The 10428-nt window shown below is 42.1% G+C and overlaps 1 protein-coding gene across 4 annotated transcripts in view; it reads right to left on the reverse strand.

Moving 5' to 3' along the window:
• Positions 1–10203, reverse strand: part of G3BP1 (G3BP stress granule assembly factor 1) — a 37347-nt gene extending 27144 nt beyond the window's left edge. For all 4 annotated transcript variants that reach the window (XM_063292170.1, XM_063292168.1, XM_063292169.1 and 1 more), the window contains exon 1: positions 10087–10203. The gene's annotated coding sequence lies outside the window, so the exon portion shown is untranslated. The remainder of the gene's footprint in view (positions 1–10086) is intronic.
• Positions 10204–10428: the final 225 nt, after the last annotated feature.

The raw sequence follows: 10428 nt of genomic DNA on the forward strand, positions 1-10428 counted from the left end.
CATTTCAAGCTGTTATCCATTTACTCTTTTGTGTAGAAACCAGACAGTTCTTACAATATAAAATAATACTTCCTCAAGCCTGGTTGAACTACATACTGTATACATGCAGTATTTTCAGCAGCAATACAGAAACATTATCATCTTAGAAAATGAGAAAATATTTCAGTCCCTGATACTTGTATTACTAGGTCCTGTAACAATATTACAAGAACAGATTTGGATAGGACAAGCTGAAAACTGGATCTGCTGCTGGATCTGGCTTCTATGTCTGAACTGATCTGATGCAGTCTGTTATTGTGTGTAAACAAAGAAGTCCAGACCTATTATCAAAGGCCCAAACAAGGCAATGTTGACCAGAATAAATAGTTAATGTAGACAAGTCTGCCTTTGCTATGGTATTTAACTTCATTGAATGAAGCGTGCCAAAGATCAGGATAAAAGGCAGCTGTGCAGAGAGTGAGCTGCCGGAGAGAACCGACCCTCTAAGCCTGCAGCTTCGGGAAAAGAGTCCTTACAGTGTCGGAATCAGCGTCTGTGGCCGAAGAGGAACCAGTGTTCAAGCTCCACTCCGAAGACGAATTGAGTCCTGCATCTGCTGCCAGCAAGGAACCAGCGTCAGCCGTGCCCAGCAGCCTTTGCCTTGCTTCCAGCCGTGAAACTCCATGATCTCCTCAGCAGCGTGGGCAAGCCTTGACATTCCAGCACCGCCATTTGCCTTCAGTCCTTCACACCCGTACCTCGTATGCTCCGTTGTATTCAGGAATTTCATGCCTATAGTGTTCAGGATCTGGTTGCCAGCTTAGTCCGGGGCTTCCAGCCAAGTCCAGCCTAGTTCCAAGTTCCAAGCCTCGCTCCAAGTCTCCAGTCCAGAGAATCCAGCCTAGTCCGGGGCTTCCAGACGAGTCCAGCCTTGCTCCAGTTTCAAGCCTTGTCTTCCAGCCTTCAGATCAGAGTACCCAGCCTAGCCTAGAACCCCCAGCCAAGTCTAACCTTGCTCTGAGTTCAAGTCCTGATCCAAGTCTTCCATTCATCCCTCCCTGTTGTTCGTAGTCCTGATCCCAGATCCAGTGAGTCAGAGATTCAGTGTCAGCGTTGTTCCAGTACTGTTCCAGTTCGAGAACTGTTGCCTCCAGCCTGTGTGTTCCAGTTGGACCAAGTAGAGCAGTTGGGCTTGCTTAACCCAGTCTCACATATCAAGGACTTACTTATTGTAAATAGTTATTAATAAAGAATATTATTTGAGACCCTGTCTGGGGCTTAGTCTGAACAGGACAGTTGCTGAACAAGTGGTCGTCAAGCAAGGACCACCTGTACTATGGTTGAACAGTGGCAGAACTTCAAAGCTTAATAAGTGGTGGCCCCACCAGTGACACTTCCTGTTTACATATAAATCCACTTTGGGGAATTTAAACACATGCAGGAAGGAAATACATGGTATCTAGTATATAAACTGTGCTGTGAGAATGGAATCCATATAATTGAAAGGTTTATGAACTAAATCAAACTCTATCACCTTAAACATTTCTACAGCATAATGCTATGTTCAACTTAGTAAACAGAATTCTAACCTATTTCATCAACTTAAGAGATAAGTTTATCTAAAGTTGGGCTGCAGGATCCATCATCTCTAAAATATCTAAATTGATTTATAAACAATTTGGAAACAAGGGCACTATACTACCATTCAGTACAAAGACTTCTGATCTGGATATTGGTTACCTACCACAGAAGAGGATTTGCATCATACTTTATCCCAGCTTTACCTATTGCAACTTATCAATTGTAACTCAGCAGACCTGGAGACCACCAGGCTGCTGAGCTCCTAAAGAAATGAAAGCAAGTGTTTCATGGTAAACGTTAATGCTGATTTTGGGGGGAAGGGAGTCTCTCTGGAAAGTGAAGAGCATATTGTGGGCACTCTCACAAAATGATTGACAACGAGGACCAGGAGTTGCATGTCTTTGAGGCAGTGCAGCCAACAAGGTTACTGAGAATTCATCTACCTGCTTCCCACTTGGTCGAATTAGAATGATTCTAGAATGCCTCTTAACAGAAATGTTGAAAAGCCACTATAACACACATTCAGTATTGGCAACTGAAGCTATCCTGGGGAAAAGTGCCTTTCTTTATGCTTGGTTTTTCATTTATTTGAAGCAATATATTTCATGTCACTTTCCAAACCAATTAGGACACTTAAAATTAATCAGGTCAGAACCAATCTACTGTTTCTATTTGTGGAAGGGACAGAGTAGATGAAAGCTACTTTGCCCAATCTCCATTTTGTGAAAGCTACCTTGTCCCATTCTCCCCCTCAATAATCAGGAACATTACTGAGAGGGAAAATGGGACATGGTAGCTTTCACACATCTTGTCTTCAGCTTCTAGCACTATTTTCCTTAGTGCTTCATAACTCAGTACTGCATGGGCATAAAAACAAAATCTGATTCTTTCCCTTCAGCAAGAAAATCTATAGTCTCACCCACGGGTAGTCCAGATGCCAGCTATTATCAAAGAATTATTAACACAGAACCATGAAATTGACAAATCTATCAGAAATTCCAATATTTGTAACTGGAAAATAAGTATAAGCTTATTACCTTAACAGTATAATAAAAATAAGACCATACTCAGGCACCAACTATCTAGGAACTAGAAGAAATGGATCATCTGCCTTTTACATCTAGAGTAAAATGTTCCAGAAGATTCCAGGGAATTCAGCTTCATACACATAATCTGCAGGTATTCTCATCACTAGATGAGGGGTGACTAAATAGATAATTCTTTTACCTGTAACATCTTACTGTAAACTGTCTCCCAATAGAAGGTCATTTGAAACATTATTATTCTTCAAGCCAGCAGATTAATAGAAAGAACTTATTTCAGTCTGGCATGCAATGTTTTTTTGTTGTCACATTTTTAAAACTGTGAAATAGTTTTCATAAGCTGCTAAGAGATTTTATCATCCAGCAAGGAGGAATGTGATGCATGCTGTATAATACATTTGCCAACAGCAGGAGAGAAAAATGGAAGATCGCAATAAACCTGACCCTGCATTTTCTTCAACTTCATTCAAAGGTTGTTCTCTTTTTCACAATGTCAGAATCTAGTTGCACTTTTTCCAGACCAATACATTTTGTAAAAAGGAACAAATTTTCATGAACTACAGCTTTTTCAGATGTATGCGGTGGTTAGACTGATGTAGGGTTTAAACTGGGATGCAGTAGGTAGCAGGCAGGGAGGCAGGAGCAAAGACAGGCTTGTTATTCAGATGCAGGTTATATATGAGGCAGATTGTACTGTGTTCAAAACCTACTGTGTTTGTTGAGACCTTCGGAGATGGCCTGAAACCTTTTGACATTTGTGAGTTCAGCATCCTGTTCTGTTGTGCTGGTAGTTTCTTTGTACCAAAACACTACTTTGAGATCTGCAATGGAGTGTCCTCAGAGGTTAAAATAATCTGATAAAACTTTATCCTTGTTTTAAGTCCCGATGCCAAACTTTTGCTCATTAATTGTGGATAGTCTGGCCTGCTTGTCTGACACAGAATCCAGAGAAACGTTCCTAGGAGATGATGGCATGTATCACCTTGGAGGAAGAGCATGTAAAGATTCCTCTAATCTTATGTGTGAAGTTGCTGGGGCCTACGATAGCACCGTTGGTGTCAATGTGGGAGCAAGGCAGACATCTGTATTGGTTGCAAGGTCTGACTCCCATGTTAGCACCACTGTTCTATTTTACCTGTTGCTTGTGATAATCTGCTTCAAATTGGTTGGTTGGATGGTTGTCTGTATACAAGTATGGGCCTGTTTCCCGGTGCCTAAGAAAGTGCAGTTTCATTGTCTGGTATGAATTGTAGCCTATTAATAATGCATTTGAATGGCTTGAGCTGTGTGCTGTAGGCAATAACCAACAGTGTTCCATTTTGTCTTTTAACAGTCCCCCCTCAGAATCAATTTGGCTTTGCCTATTGATCTCATTGGTTGGATAATTCTGAACATTTGATTTAATTCCATCAGTTGAGCATCTCTGTCAAGTGGGTCAGAACAAATGTGGTTGTAGCATATACTCTATCTATTTTGTAGTATATTTTGCATGGAAGCCAGAAACATGTTGATATACATGGCAATCTACATGTTTTCTGTATAACATGGTGTTTATGTGTCCATTGTGTAGTTTTGCTAAGACATAAAGGTAGTTAAGCTTTTCTGAAGATAGGTTAAGGCTGAGGTGATGGGGTGAAATTGTCGAGTTCTGATGGAATTTGGTCAGAGATTGTTTTCCATTGGGTCCAGATGACAAAAAAATATCACCAATAGGCTTGAAAAGGTGCTACCATGCTTCTGGTTTTGGCTACTGTAGATTAACATGGCCCTCTTCCTACAACGTCTTTCACAATGCATAACCAAAAGGAGCTTCTCTCTGCCTTCATGGTCTATAACTATTAAAAGAAGTGCACAAACCCTAAAGTTGAATACAGGAGTTCCTAACCCTATTTGGAATCTCATTTAATGAAAGGTATTAAAGCACATATATATCTCTGAATGTCAGACTCAAATAAAAAATGCTGTTCAGCTGGTATATTGATGGCCAAAGCAGAAGAGTTAAGTACTCTGATCCTCATACTTAAGTTACATTTTCACTGAAAATTACAAAAGAAAATCCAATGTAGTAGGCACATGTTTGCACTTTTTAACAGACAACCAAGCTGTATGCTTGACCCGCAATTGAACCAGCGAACAAATCTCAACTTTTTAAAAGAAATCTTCAAGAGCTCCATGAACTCTCTCATAATTTTTAGCCTATTTCCCTAATGGTGGCATTGCATCTTGACCTTACAGAAAGAACTCTGTGAAAAGGGAAGACCAGCTTCCAATTGAAGATTGTCATAGCTAAGCAGTATATGGAATCACTTTATGATAGGATTTGTCAGCATTGCTCCATATGGTCAATACTGTTCCTGAACACTGACTTCACAGATGTTTAACAACCCACAGTTTTTCTTCTAATTTTGGAGGCATGAAGGGGATTGGGATTACTATATAACTACTACAAATCTGTCCATTTCTACAATTTCACATCACCTCGCTCTTTAAGAGACCCTATTCTTAGCCGTTGACAACTTCTGAAACTTGGATTCAGATAGTATGAGAAAATATGAAATTGTGCTGTGAAAGCTAGCATAATTTTCCTTGAAAGTTTTACTAAACTGAGAAGTACAGTGTGTATGTCTGTTTTTATCCTGATTTTGCTTTTATTACTAGGTATTCATATAAAACCTTTTATGTGAGAAAAGTTATAGCTAGTAAGATATTTGAAAAGTTAGCTTCAAATACTTATTAAGCTACTAAATTCATGGATGAGCCTGTATCAATCACGATACTCTTCAAGGGCAGCCCCTTGTAGAGTGCATTACAGTTATCAATATCATCACCCAACCTATTCAAACTTATAGGTCTCTGAGCTATTATAAAGGAAACCATCATACATGCAATGATTTTTTTGATGAAGCAAACTGTAGAAGATTTGTGTTCCCTACAAGGACTGATGGAAATGGATTGAGTCCTATATCTGTTCCTTCCTCAGCATAAGAATTCTCAATAGCATGCAGGGAACTCAAAAGGAAGAGTGCAGGACATAGAAATAAAGAATAAAACTTGCATAACCAGCATTAATTGCCTCATTTATTTATTTCATCATATTTATATAGCCATCCATCTCACAAAACGTGACTCTGGGCATTGTAAAGACAAAGCATAAAATAAATATTTTTTAAAAATCTGTAATTAAAAACATTGATCGGTGTTACTATTAACAGAGGGTTTGGTGTTATAGACAATGCAGCTACCTCACTAATTTGCCATTTCCTGGAGATCCCCAAGCCTGTTGACACAACTTCCAGAAGGATATTAAGGATGGGGCCAGTCTCACCTTGGGGGAAATTATGTTCCACAAGGTGGGTGCCACAGCAGAAAAGGCCCACCTCCTGGGTCCTGCCAGATGTAATTCTTTTGTAAACAGGACCTGCAACATACCTCTTCTGTTGGACCTGATGGGACAGGCAGAGGTAACCAGGGATTCAAATAGCCCAGCTCCATGGCATGAAGGGCTTTAAAGGTCAAAACCAGCACCTTGAATAGGAAGCAAATGGCAACCAATACAGCTTGCAGAGCAGAGGTATAACGTGTGCTGTTCTATGGGCATGCATAACACCCACACTACCACATTTGCATCAGCTGAAGCTTCAGGATACTCTTCAAGGGCAGCCCCTTGTAGAGTACATTACAGTAATCCATCTGGGAGGTGACCACATGAGTGACCATGAGTGGAGCCTCCCAATCCAGGAATGGGCACAACTGCACACAACATGAAGCTGTGCAAAGGCCCTCCTAGCCACGACTGCCACCTGCTCTTTGAGCAGGAGTCGCGAGTCTAGGACACCCAGATTGCAGACGGAGTCTGTGTGGGCCAGTGCAATCCCACCCTGTGCCAAAGATGGCATAGTCCCTGAATTGGAGGTCCCCGAAACCAGAGCCATTCAGTCTTTCCAGGATTCAGTTGAAGCCCGTTTTTTCCCCAACCAGGCCCCTATAGCCTCCAGGCACTGGGACAGGACATCAACAGCATTGCTTAATTCATCAGGGGCAGAAAGGTATAACTGGGTATCATCAGCATACTGATGATGCCTCACCCCATGGCAATGGATGATCGCACCCAACAGCTTTGTGTAGTTTTTGAATAGGAGAAGAACACCGAACCCTGTGGGACCCCCACAAAGAATTCATGCTGATATCTGTGAATTAGACAGTAACACTGATGAGCTAATTCAAAGTCTAGCAAATCACAACTACTATTAGCATGTTTTCAAGGTACAATGTGTTCATTCTTATGACTTTTTATATTTACCACTAAAAGTGCACAGTTAACATACAGATATTCCAGAGTAATGTTAACATCTGATACCAATGATAATACCCTTTTCCATTTTAGGTAACACCAATTAATTTTAGCCTTTTCAAATAGCCAGTACTTATACATGGATGACAATCTAACTTACACTCTCTAGTACTTTCTGGATTTTATTCAACTATGATTATATTTGTGCATAACCTCTTACATCACCGCTTAATATCCAGTCTGTGTTTAACTATGAATTGAGCAACCTTAGCAACCTGTATCAAACTCCCAGCATCCTTCTCCACTGACCACCGGGGTGCTAAGAGTTATGTCTGGAGAATATATTCCATCCCTGTGAAACACCCTCCTTTTTGCAAATGGGGATATTCTTAAAATGCATTATTAAGGTAAATTCAGCTAATTTTTACTCTGAGATCTTAGGAGTTATCAACAGCTATAGGGTTAAACCACTGGTGAGGCAAATCTGCTATGGAAGTCCTTAGACTGGAAGCAGAAGTCTCCATCTCTGCAGTCACTGCTCTGATAAAAATTTTGCAATATAACCCCAGAAAGGAAGAAATTACTGAAGCTGCTCCTTCTACCTGCTATCAAAGGAAGAGAAATGTCAGGAAAGGAAAAGCTCTTTCCTTTACATCCTCAGTAGAATAAACTCAACATGATCTAAGAAATGGCAGTTTCTCCACCATGAACTCTTCTACTCCCACTACACACACGGTCACTGTCTCCATAGAAATGGCCTGTCCATGGCCTTCCCTTGGTTATATATACAATACATACACAAATAAGAGAATGTGATTTAGCAACACACTCCAACATTTAGAAATTCACAGTAAAACTCCTTGCTAGCATGGAGAGGGATATAAATTCCATACCATTTGGTACTGCTAGCTTTCCACGGATACTCCTAAAGAAGCTACTACATAGGCCCCTATCTTAAACATTCAAGGGGAAAAAAAAGTGTTAGTTTAGAGCAGGTCCTAAACCAGCTGGAGATGGAAATTTTAACCCAACATTTTTCTACTGCAAGTTAATAAAGGATAATTTAGAGCATCATTGCTCTTTTAAAACTTGTTCTCAGTGGAAAGCTAAATGAGGTACACTTAGAAAGCACTGCATCACAAGGAGATGCATGAAAACTTTTCTTCTGTTCCCTTCATACTAATTATTCCGTGGTTTCAAGTTAGGAAGGGTAAGAAAAAGATAGTTTGCTGCGCAATGCTTGTCACTACTAAAATCATTTTGCCAAACCCAGCAAGAGAAAGTCAAGCTAGATTTTTTTCCCCTTGGCTGCCTATCTTAATTGCCTATAAAATTTAGCCTTCTCATCGTTTAAAAAAAAAAGTCTTTTTAAGCTTCACAGGAACTTTTCTGTGAAAAAAAGTTGTATGGCACAATAATATTTAGAACATGCCTTATAACAGGAATATTATAAGGCATGAAAAGCAAAGAAAAGACTCAATTTTCCATATGCAGTTAGAATAAAATTCTACTCGAGCACAGTTGTTTAGAAGAGGATGTAGAAGTACTGTCATGTCAAGCTCCAAGAATCACTTGTGTTACTAGTATGTAACATCAGCACAAAGATCAAAATAGCCATTAGGACATTTCATCGAGTCTTTAACTTAGGGTAGCATAACTAACATTCCCAAAAGAAACTGTGCAATTGACTTTAATAGTAGAACTACATTCAATGCACAACCTTTGTGGCTTCCAAATAATGTCCTAACAGCAAGTTATGAAGCAGTCATGTACCTAAAACTTAGTAGATTCATCTACACTTCCTAAATGTAATGCTGCTGCTGACAAAAATAGCCCTGACTGGAAACATGGCTACCCTAAAATACTCAGCAATAGATTGTAAAAGTCCCACTTGACACAGTTTACATATTAGTTACAATGTTCACCACATATTTCTATTGCCAGGTGAATATGTAAACAATTCCTATTAAGACTTTTTGTATAAGAGTAGAACTCACTGACAGGGAAAAGATGAAAGGCTCAAAAGTACTTGAAAATTCATGCATATGATTTAAAGCTTAATATGCACATATTTTGTGCATGTCTCAATGAATACATATCTGCACACAAACAGCCCTAACGAACATTTCCCAAGAGAAGGGGGAGGACTGGTTATTACCACTTCAACAAAATTGTGAGTTTTTATTTTCCAGCCTAGTTCTGCTGCTCGTGCAATTAAAGTATCACCCGCAAGACGATAGACAAAGCTCGCGGCTGTATGCCTGAGGAGGACAATAAAGCTGCAACCTCAGCTCACTTTGTAGCGCAGCTCGCTTTACCAATGCCTCCTTTTTTTTCTTCGGAATTGAAGGACACCATTGTCCTCTGTATGCAGTTATTTCTGCTACGATAAAAGGAGCGGCTCCTCACGCCTCTTTCACTTTAGTACTCTCCAGCCCCTCCATCGCCGAAGGCGGCAAGGAGTCGCGGATTTTAGTCCATTTTATCGGAAGGCGCACGAGAAGGGCCGCGGAGGCTTTGGCGTCCCGTTTCCTCCCCTGGCAGGCCCGCCGCGCTTTTCAGACACGCTCAGGTACCTTCTTACTGAGCTATTCAGAGCGCGGGGCCACCTTTCTCTCTCTCAGGGCGCAAGAAGGGAGCAGGGAGAAGCGAGATTTGGCACTGATAACCACCGCTCCGGGCGGCCTTACAGTCGCCCCCATCAGCATAAAAGCACGGTCCTCCCAGCCGCGCGCGTGCGTCAGGCCGACCCTCCCGTCCTTCACATCCCTTGGTCGGCAGGGCCTGTTAACGCCGCCAATCCACTACCCCAGGCATGTATTCCCCCACTACAAAAGGGAAGATACAGAAGGCTCGCTCGCTGCCGGCCCTCCCACCCCACGATTCCGCCACTCATGAAGTCCAACGCCGACAGGCAGACTTTGATACCCTTTGGCCGTCAGCCGCCACCGCACAAGCCTCCTACCCGCTTTGAGCGGACGGCCGAAGCAGTCTGCGGAATCTCCCTCCGCCGCCCCGCTCTGGAACCGAAATAAGGCCGCAGAGTTTGAGAGAGCCCGAACCGGGAGCGAGGAAGGGCGAGGAGGACCGCAGCCACCGCCGCTCGGGCCCCGCGCGTCTATGGCGACGGTGACGATGGAGGGATTTACAGCCCCCTGAAGGACGTGACCCGGCCTACCCTCCCAAACCAACCTGAGGGCGAGGCGGAGCTGGACGAAAGGAGATTTCACTCCGAACCAGACACACGGGCACGACGAGAGACGGGAAGCACCTCACGCAACAGCGTGCTCAGCCGCCGGGTAAATATACCCGTCGCGCAGCCTAACCCCATTGCATACCCATATCCAATCAGCCTTCGGCCAAGTTCCCAATTCGGAAACCGATAGGTCAGAAGAAAAAAGAGGGCGGAGAGCTTCCAGAAAGGCAAGGAAATAGCCCAATTGCGTTACGGGAAGCATGAGTCCGATGAGCAGGATTGATGCCTGCAATAACCAATAATTGCCGACGAAAGGCGTATTAAGGCAGGAATAGAAG

Source organism: Candoia aspera, chromosome 2, assembly GCF_035149785.1.
Source record: "Candoia aspera isolate rCanAsp1 chromosome 2, rCanAsp1.hap2, whole genome shotgun sequence".
NCBI lineage: Eukaryota > Metazoa > Chordata > Lepidosauria > Squamata > Boidae > Candoia > Candoia aspera.